The sequence below is a fragment of the Chrysochloris asiatica genome, unplaced genomic scaffold, assembly GCF_000296735.1.
Source record: "Chrysochloris asiatica unplaced genomic scaffold, ChrAsi1.0 scaffold00002, whole genome shotgun sequence".
NCBI lineage: Eukaryota > Metazoa > Chordata > Mammalia > Afrosoricida > Chrysochloridae > Chrysochloris > Chrysochloris asiatica.
The window spans coordinates 48,606,392-48,615,685 of record NW_006408520.1 but is presented as its reverse complement, the minus strand read 5'-3'; the positions used below and the strand labels follow the sequence as shown (position 1 = coordinate 48,615,685).

Below are 9,294 nucleotides of genomic sequence, written 5' to 3'. Positions count from 1 at the left end.
ACATTGTTTCATTCTGCTGTGCATGGGGTCGCTATGAGTCGGTTCCGACTCGATGGCACCTGACAACAACATAAATATACTTGTCTACTTTCTTGGTTAATGAAAATACAGAGTATTGAGATAAAATATTTCTAGTACTGAATCAATATTCCAGTTATCAATTATCCATGCTCAATTATATGATGCATTAATTTAATTCCATGCTCCACAGTATATGGTATGCTGTGCAAAGCTATAATTGCTTGTGTTCATACATAATAAGTAGGTTGGGGAATCTGTGTGATTATATATCTTCATTATTAACAGTGATTGTCAAGTGTGTGTTTCAAATTTAGAGTCTCATTGACCTTCTGGGACGGCATCTCAACTTTAAGGAAAATTTGAACCTTTCATGTGCTCCTGTTCATTTAATCTTGTTATATCAGGAGATTTTGTGTCAGAGGAAAAAGAACCAGAAGCTAATTCAAGGACTGATGGCGAAGATTTCCTGTTCACCTTATTTAAGTGCAAAAAACAGTGACTGAAATGGAAATGAGTACAAAATATGCCTTATGGTTTTGTTTTGTTTAATGGAGTTTATTTGAAAATATAAAAGTCTTAAATATCATCATTTTAAATTTTATTTTCCCTCCTTACAAATGAAAGAAAGATATTTTAATACACTTGAAAATTTCTTAAAAACTCTTTGTCACAAAAATCTTGATTATTCTAAATTGTAATTCCAGAATCAAATGGTACCAACTCTCTCTTTCAGTAGAATAATGTTATAGAATTCAGGACACAGAACATTTAAAACTAAAAGCAGATATTGACTTTGTGGGGAGGTAGTGAGTAGATATGTTCAGCTCTGGTCTGTCCATATGGACTAAGGAGTATGTGGGCAGAATTGTTAAAGTAAACCTATATTTTGAAAAAAAAAATGTAACTTTAAAATCAAATCCCTTTCCATATTTATTAAAGGTAAAGCTATTTTTTTGTTTGAACACTATCCTGAGTAGAATTTTCTGTGATATCTTAAACAATTCCATGACATAAAAGTCTCTGACTCAGAGATCTGTGTAAGTGAAAATCAATGTGTTATCACATAATTTAGATCTTTTCAAAGAATTTAGAAGGGCTTTTAGTATGTATGTAAAAATAAATACTAGAATTCTTTTTAAATGATGCATAGTTATTCAATTTTTTTACATTCTGAAAATTGACAATCTTAGAAACCACTTACCCTGTCTCCAGTTTTCTGAAGATTAGGTTCATTAGTTTAATTCATGGTTATGCCTCCAGTGTCAACATAAGAATGTATATATATATATACATATACTTTTCCACTTTCATTCTCTCTTCTGTCTTTGTTTTATTCCTTAAGTCCAGTTCTAATATACCCACAATCCCTGGCAATACATATGTGTTAGGTGTGAAAATTACAGTGTTACCAGCATCATTTAAAAAAAACAACCCAAAAAACCTATTGCCTCTTCAGACTGAGTCCTTCCCTTTGTCTGTGTTCACATTTAATTGTTTCTTTAAGAATTAACTTGAACGCTTTTCCTTTAAGGCTGATTAATAATCTATTAAAAAATTCCTTGCCCTTATGCCATGATTTCTTTATAAATTAGTCTATGCATAAAATATTTAGTTTGTACCCCAGCTTTATTTTGTCCAGTACACTTTTTTTTTTTTTTTTTGCTTTCAGGGCAGTGAATACAAGCCCATCATCTTTTTTTAAAAAACCTAATCTAAAAATGACCTTAAAAATTCCTTTTTTGGAGGGTGGGAGTGGGCTCTTTAGCTCTTATAATGAATTATCTACTACTTGTGTTGTTAGAAATTTGAAAGTATGTCTTAAGTACAACAACAAAATTTATATTCAATTTTAGGGATCTCTGAATTTGTTGGGAAAACACCTACATTTTAAATTTTTTCATTTTACCTATATACTTAAAGAATTAAATTACAAGAATGAGAATAATAAACTACTGCTTTTGGGTGGGGATGGGGGAAATGAAGCTTTCTGTGCCCATAAAAATTTGTAACCACAGAAACCATCTACAGAGTTGCTTTAACTCACAACCTGCTCAACAGCACACAGCCACAACCACTACTGGTTATGAACCAAGATCTTTTTCCTGTGATCCTCACTGAGTAGTTCTAGGTCCTTTTGTTTAGTTTGATTTCTTCTTTGTAACTGTGGATATAAAAAGGTTAAAGAGAATGTCTCCACCTAGCAAATATCAAGGTGCTCTACCCAGCAATCTTCAAGAAGTTACTGTGTAAAAACTTCCTCTAATCTCTCTGGCTGGCAGAAAACATAAGTGTCCAAAACAGAAAACTATAGCACCAGCTAAATGGTGATCATTCCTTGGTATGAAATTTGAAAGCCAGGTCTTCTTAGGGCAACTTGAAGTAAATAAACTTCCATAGACATATAATTGATGAAGTTTCTATGTTATAACTTGCGTGTCAAGGCTTCAATAAAGGGAGATTAAGATGTCTGTGTAATAAGTATTAAGAATTCTGACATAAGGAAAAGACTTTTCTATCTGATCAACATTAGAAAATAATAGAATAGAACCCTGAGGCAGTGAATTAGTGGGGTCATGAAAGCTGTATATATTTATATAGATTGAACAAAATAGAAATTATACTACAAATGAGAACATTATCTGAGCGACACCTGTCTAATCTCTCAGTGTGGAAGTAATGGAGGTTAATATGAGAAACAAGTGATTTCTAATTCATTTAAAGGTGCTTGTTACCTATATGTTGTTGTTGTTGAGCACTGTCGAGTCAGTTCTGACTCACAGCAACCATGGATAGGATTTCTAAGGAGCAGCTGATGGGTTTGAACCTCTGACCTTCTGGTTAGCAGTCCAATGCTTAACCTACAGTGCCACTCCAGGACATACAGTAATCTGTATAAAAATTTCCCATTCCATAGTGTGAATCTAATCACTATTAGTGTTTCTTTTCTTTTCATGTACTCATTAAACAAATAAATATTGAAGTTCTACAAATTACTCTAGCAATGATATACATTGGTGAGAAAGACACAGCCTTGCCCTTCAGAATCTTACAGAAATGAGATGAGTAGGAAAGGAAGAAAGGGAATTCTATTGTTAGAACAGTGCACAATGGGTATATGGCATGGAGATATACATCTGACTCTGTGATCAGAGGAAACAAATTTAACTAAATCAGGCAGATGAGTAGAATTACAAGAGCATTGTGTGGAAGATTCTATGCAGAAGCATGTCCAAAATTTTTAGAGTAAGAGAGCATTGGGCAGTGAAGCTTTTGTTGTTATCAGAAGACTTCAAAGTATGTGTCTTCTCTTGGTATATTTTAGATAACTTGCTGAATATAATGAAAATCTATTGTGATTTCAGTAAAAAGTCTCTGTGAGTGTATGCTGTATCCCCCACTGTGCTGTAAGAACGCATTCAATGTAGCTTGACAGAGAGTGTTTGTTCTGCATTATTGCTAGACATTTGAGGCAGTAACCTAGAAATAGGTCTCAGGGTGGTGCCAGTGGTTTGCAATTGGCTGCTAACCTAAAGGTTGGCAATATGAACCCTCCAAGTGGCTCCACAGAAGAAAGGCAGTCTGCTTCCATAAAAATTACAGCCAAGTAAACCCTACAGAGTATACTTTAAAACCTGGAATTTCCATGAGTTGGAATCGACTTGACAGCAGTGAGTCTTGGTCTGGAAGTTAAAACAACAGTTTTTTGTCTCAGCAGCACCAGTAAGTTAGGACCTCCCTCATGGAAACTTCCATAAAAATGTGTCCTATGAACAGAATCACTAAGTGTAAATTTAAAAAACATGCCACAAAAAACATCTGGTCTTTCCTACTGCCACCGGGGCCATTGCTACAAGTCTGGCTGGTAAAGTGTAGAGCGGAGTGCTGCCGACTCACTACATTTTGGTTTATACTACTGTCTGATCTACCACAGGGTAATGCTGAATGACGTTCACTGAGGGAGTGCTCCCCAATTTGCCATTTGCCTTCTCTGTTCTAGCTCAGGTCTTTCAACCCTACCATTACAGCAAGGACCAAGCTAATGACAATAAGCAAACAGTGAGTAAAGCTGTGTTTCAATAAAGTCCGGTTTACAAAAACAAGCCATTGGCTTGATTCCTGCTTAGGCCTAAGCCAACAATCCTGGACTCTTACATTTTCTGTTGCCATTGCTTGCAAAGCTCTTTTCCCTTCTCTCTGCCTGACTAGATAGTAGTCATTCTTAGCTCGCAGCATAGACATCATTTATTCAAAGAAGAAGCTGTCACTGTTGCCAAAATCTGAGTTATCTGCTTCTCCTGTGTTCCCACAGCACAGTACTTCTTCCCTGCAAAGCACTGACTCTGATTTCTAGTTGCCTCCAGAATGTGAGTGTCCTGTTTGTCCCCACTGTTTCCCTATCACCTAACACCCAGTGCCTAGCTCAGACCCTAATCAGCAGCCACTGTTAAGTAGATTGTGAATCCTGATGACCCTCATGTATGTCAGAGTAGAACTGTGTTTTCAAAGCAATGAAAGATTTTTGGAAATAGATCATCAGGACTTTGTTGGATGGCTCTGGTGGTTGGGAGCCACCAACCTTACAGTTAGCAGTTGATCATGTTTACTATTTGCATCCCCCCAATGGACTCCACCTGGGACATAAATAAATATTTGTTTAATGCTTAATGAAGGAAATGATTTATACCTACTGTGACTTTGTTAGGATCCAAAATCTAGCAAATAAAATTTATTTATGGCTTTATAGTTTATGAGCCGTGCTTTTATTTGTAGATGCCATATTGCAGCAGAGAAAAGATGTAATGCTTTCTTGGCTCCAGCAGCATGCAGAGAGCAGTGGCCATCAATAGTTTTAGTCCCTCTGACCCTCTAGCTGGGGTGACAGAGATAAAGTGGTTGCATTTGCTTCCTAGAGCTTCTCTAACAAAGTGCCACAAACTAGATGGCTTGAAACATCAGAAATTTATCATCTCCCAGTTCTCGAAGCTGGAAGTCTGAATTCAGTGTCAGCAGGTGCAGGATTTCTCTAGGGCAAAAAAAGCCTTCCTTGCCTCTTCTTAGGTTCTGATAGATTCTGGCAATTCTTGGCATTCCTTGGTTTATAGATGCATCATTCCAATCTTTGCCTCCATTTTCCCATAACCCTTTTCCCCCATGTCTTCCTGTCTGTTTCCTCCCTTTTTATTTTAAGAATACTGCTCCAATCGGATTGGAATCCTGGTGTGGCACTGTGGGTTAATGCGTTGGACCACAAGTTGGTTTGAACTGCAAGGTCAGCAGTTCAAACTCACCAGCTGCTCCTTGGAACCCTATACAGAGTCGCTATGAGTTGGAACTGACTTGACGGTACTTAACAGCAACAACACTCCAGTTGGATTAGGACCTAACCTACTCCGATATGACCTCATGCCAACCTGATGACATCTTCAAGTATTCTGTTTCCAAACAATGTCTCATGCACAGGAAGTTAGGACTTCTATGTATGTTTTTAGGGTACACGATTGAATTTGTAAGGAGTCCTGGTGTGGTGCCGTGGGTTAATGTGCTGAACTGCAAGGTCGCTTTGAACTATAAGGTCAGCAGTTCAAATTCACCAGCCACTTTTCGGAAACCCTATACAGGGTCTCTATGAGTTGGTACCTACTCAACGGCACTTAACAGCAATAACAGTTCAATTTGTAACAATGGTAAGTGTATTCAGAAAGTACATGACCACTAATAATCTTGTCTCCCAGAAAGCAACTTTTGCTCTACTGTCTCAAGCCAGGTTCTGGTAGTACCATTGCTATGTGGTGAAGTGGATGGCAGTATTTCTCTGCTTCCTTTGGTGCCTCACATTCTTTTGAGATGGGGTTTCTAACACAGTACTGTTTCTGCACCTGTGTTTAATAAATAACATCAAGATGAATGGAGAGAAGATTGAAGTTTTCAAAGACTTCATTTTGCTTTGATCTACTATCAATACTCAAGGAAGCAGAAGTCAAGAAATCAAACAATGTATTTCACTGGACAGATCTGCTGCACAAGACCTCTTTAAAATGTTCAAGAGCAAAGATATCAGTTTAAGGACTAAGGTGTGCCTGACCCAAACCATGGTATTTTCAATAACCTCACATGCACATGACAGTTGTACAATGAATAAAAGAAAACTATAGAAGAATGGATGCATTTGAGTTATGATATTGGAGAATTTAAAAAGTACCATGGACTGCCAGAAGACCAAGCAAAGCTGTGTTGGAAGAAGGACAGCAGAATTCTCCTTGGAAGTATAGCCAGAGTGCTCCAGACTTCATTTCTCATACTTTAGACACATTATTTGGAGGGACCAATCCCAGGAAAAGGACATGATGCTTGGTAAAGTGGAGGGTCAGAAACCCCCAACAAGATGGATTGACGTAGTTGCATCAGCAATGAGCTCACGTGTAGCAACAATTGTGAAGTTGGCCCAGGACCGGGCAGTGTTTCATTCTGTTGTGCATAGGATCACTATTAGTTGGTATAGACTCAATGGCACTCAACAACAACAACCACTACAACAACATTTCCCTAGAAACCAGCATAAGCTCCTAAGACTACTACGGAATGAGAATCAGATGTAATCAGAATAACTCTTCCCTTCTCAAAACTCAAAACTTTGTTACTTGTGTCAGATCATCAGTTACTTGTGGGAAGTATTATTTCTCAGAAAGCACTTCCATCCTGCACAGACACACACTTTGATGGCCTTGCCCCCAGATTTGTCAACATGCCTAGACAACACTTTGAATCCTAGCCAGAGCAAGCGGAGACCTAGGCCACAGAAGCATCTCAGAGATTTTTTGTTTTTGTTTTCTCTTCCGCTTACAGGCAGAACAACAAATTATACTATGCACCAAGCATTTAATATCTGTACTACTTTCTTCACCCTTATGGCAGTTCTATTGTATTATCTTTATTTTACCAGTGAAAAAAAGTAAGAATGAAAGAGAGTCAGGAAACTGGAACAGATAAGAGTACATGGCTTAAAGTAAAGACTGAGCTTGAGGTAGCAATATCAAAAACTATGTCCTATATTAGCCAATTAGACTGTAAAGTCGGTTTGAACTGCAAGGTTGGCAGTTCAGGCTCACCAGCTGCTCCTCAGAAACCCTGTACAAGGTCGCTATAGGTTGGAATTGACTCCACGGCACTTAACAACAATGTATTAGGTAATGCCTCATATATGCTAGCGGTACATTGCTGTTGTTGTTAAGTGTCGTCCAGTAGGTTCTGACTCATAGCAACTGTGTATAAATAGGGTTTCTGAGGTGATAAATCTTTTGAGAAAATAAAGCTTCATCTTTCTCCCATATGTTGTTGTTGTTAAGTGCCGTCGAGTTGGCTCTGACCCATAGCGACCCTGAAGAGGGTTTCCGAGGCTATAAATCTTTACGGGAGCAGAAAGCCTCATCTTTCTCCCGTAGAGCAGCTGGTAGTTTCGAACTGCTGACCTTGTGGTTCACAGCCCTATTTGTAACCACTACGCTACCAGAGCTCCCATATGTTAGTGGTATGTTATTGTTGTTAGGTGCCATTGAGTTGGTACCGACTCATAACGACCCTATGGACAACAGAACGAAACACTACCTGGTCCTGGGTACAAAATGTCAAAGCCAAGATATTCATGAAAATCATGAGGGTAATGAAGATACCCTTAAATGGCTATGTTGTCTTCTCTCTCCAAAGAACTAGCTTGAAACACTGAAAGATGTGCTTATTCCCTAAGTGTTTTTCACTGTTTGACTCTGAAGTAAGATTTTAGCCACAAATAGATTTTTCCTCCCTAAAATTGATACTAACCTATGAAATAAGGTAGAAAATATAATGCCTCTGACTGTCTGTCCCAGTGATAAAGCAGCAAGGACCAAGTATGAAGAATGTGCTACCCTGACCTTGCACTAGGTTTGCACTTCATCTCTGGAATGGGGACACTTCATCTCTGGAATGTAGTGGTTTTCGCTATTGCATCTTTCCAGTAAAAATGAGAAAATTAGTAGTGATAAGCTTAATGAACTTGCTTGTGACACAGGAACTAGCCACTATTGAACTAGAATATATTAGGTCTCCATTGCTCTGGGAAAACTCTTGATTTCAGACTAGATTGAATTAGCATAAACAAATAACTTGCTCACCTTGTCATTTAAAAATCTTCCTTTTCCTGTCCAAGCTTTTGCTTCCTCATATTTCCATCTGTCATGGTTAATTTTTATTTGAAAGGACTATTTCTTTTGTAGAAGTTTCCCCAGATTAAAATGTTCTCTTTCTGACCCAAGAACATGGTTTCTTTGTAAACTTAAGTCATTAACATATTTTTATAGGGTCACCAAAAGTGACTTATCTGGGGCACTGAAGTCAATATGGCAATAAATTGAGAAATTGGTTTCTCTGCTCTCGGTTTGTTATTGTTGTTGTTGTTTTGTTTTTACAAAGAACATAACCTCTTTGTTTCTTTTGAGAAACAAATGTTTGGTTTGTGTGATGAGAATGAGCTAAAAACTAGACAAAGGCTAGCTCTTTTTAGTTCCAATGGAGGAGAGGCTAGATGGGATCTGGACTGCTTCTGTCCATTGGTGTTCAGCTTATCAAACTTAAAGCTTGATTTTTTTCTTGAGCAGAACTGTTCCAACAAAGAATGTGAAGAAAGTCCAGTATGGAGATGATGAATACAGATGTACAGTTTAGTCTGCTGTCCCAACATGGACTCTAAAATTCCATATTTAGTCAGAGCTGGGAGCAAGATCAGGGTGTTGACCTGTCTCTCTTTTTTCTTTTTTTTTTTTTCAGGATCCCGCACTCCGCTCTTCTTCCTTGATGGTCCCAGGGACCTCTGCTTCTGGACTGAAAAGTTAACCACTCCTCTCCTTTTGCTACAAAATGTCCACCTTTACATTTCCAACCCTCACAGTCAGTCCTGATAACAATTCTTCACTGTTGTACCACAAGAGTCCTATCTCCATCTTCTTTCATCAGCCCCACCCAGACAGATTGGATACTACTCAGTGGAGATTCTGCCTTCCTCCACACCTTCTGGATCTAGGCTCTCTCTTGAAAGTTTGTAAGCCAGTCACTTCTTGCCTTTGTAGCTCCCCATTTTCAGTAGTCCAAGTTGCCCATCCCTATCTACCCTGTGTATCAAGGGGGTGGGAATGATTCTTGCTGTAAAGATTTGTTCCCTCTTTTGAGCTACTGCATCCATAGGTATAGGTCAAGTTCATCAAATTGTATCAGATTACTCTTTTTTTTTCCTCTTCTTTCTTC

General features: G+C 38.1%; 1 protein-coding gene and 1 pseudogene across 1 annotated transcript in view; one reads left to right on the top strand and one right to left on the bottom strand.

The window, feature by feature from the left end:
* The window catches only part of LOC102813713 (alpha-N-acetylgalactosaminide alpha-2,6-sialyltransferase 3-like), a 929,267-nt gene that overhangs the window by 489,810 nt on the left and 430,163 nt on the right, over positions 1-9,294 (top strand). The gene's annotated exons all lie outside the window — the stretch shown is intronic.
* The window catches only part of LOC102825896, a 178,081-nt pseudogene that overhangs the window by 166,879 nt on the left and 1,908 nt on the right, over positions 1-9,294 (bottom strand).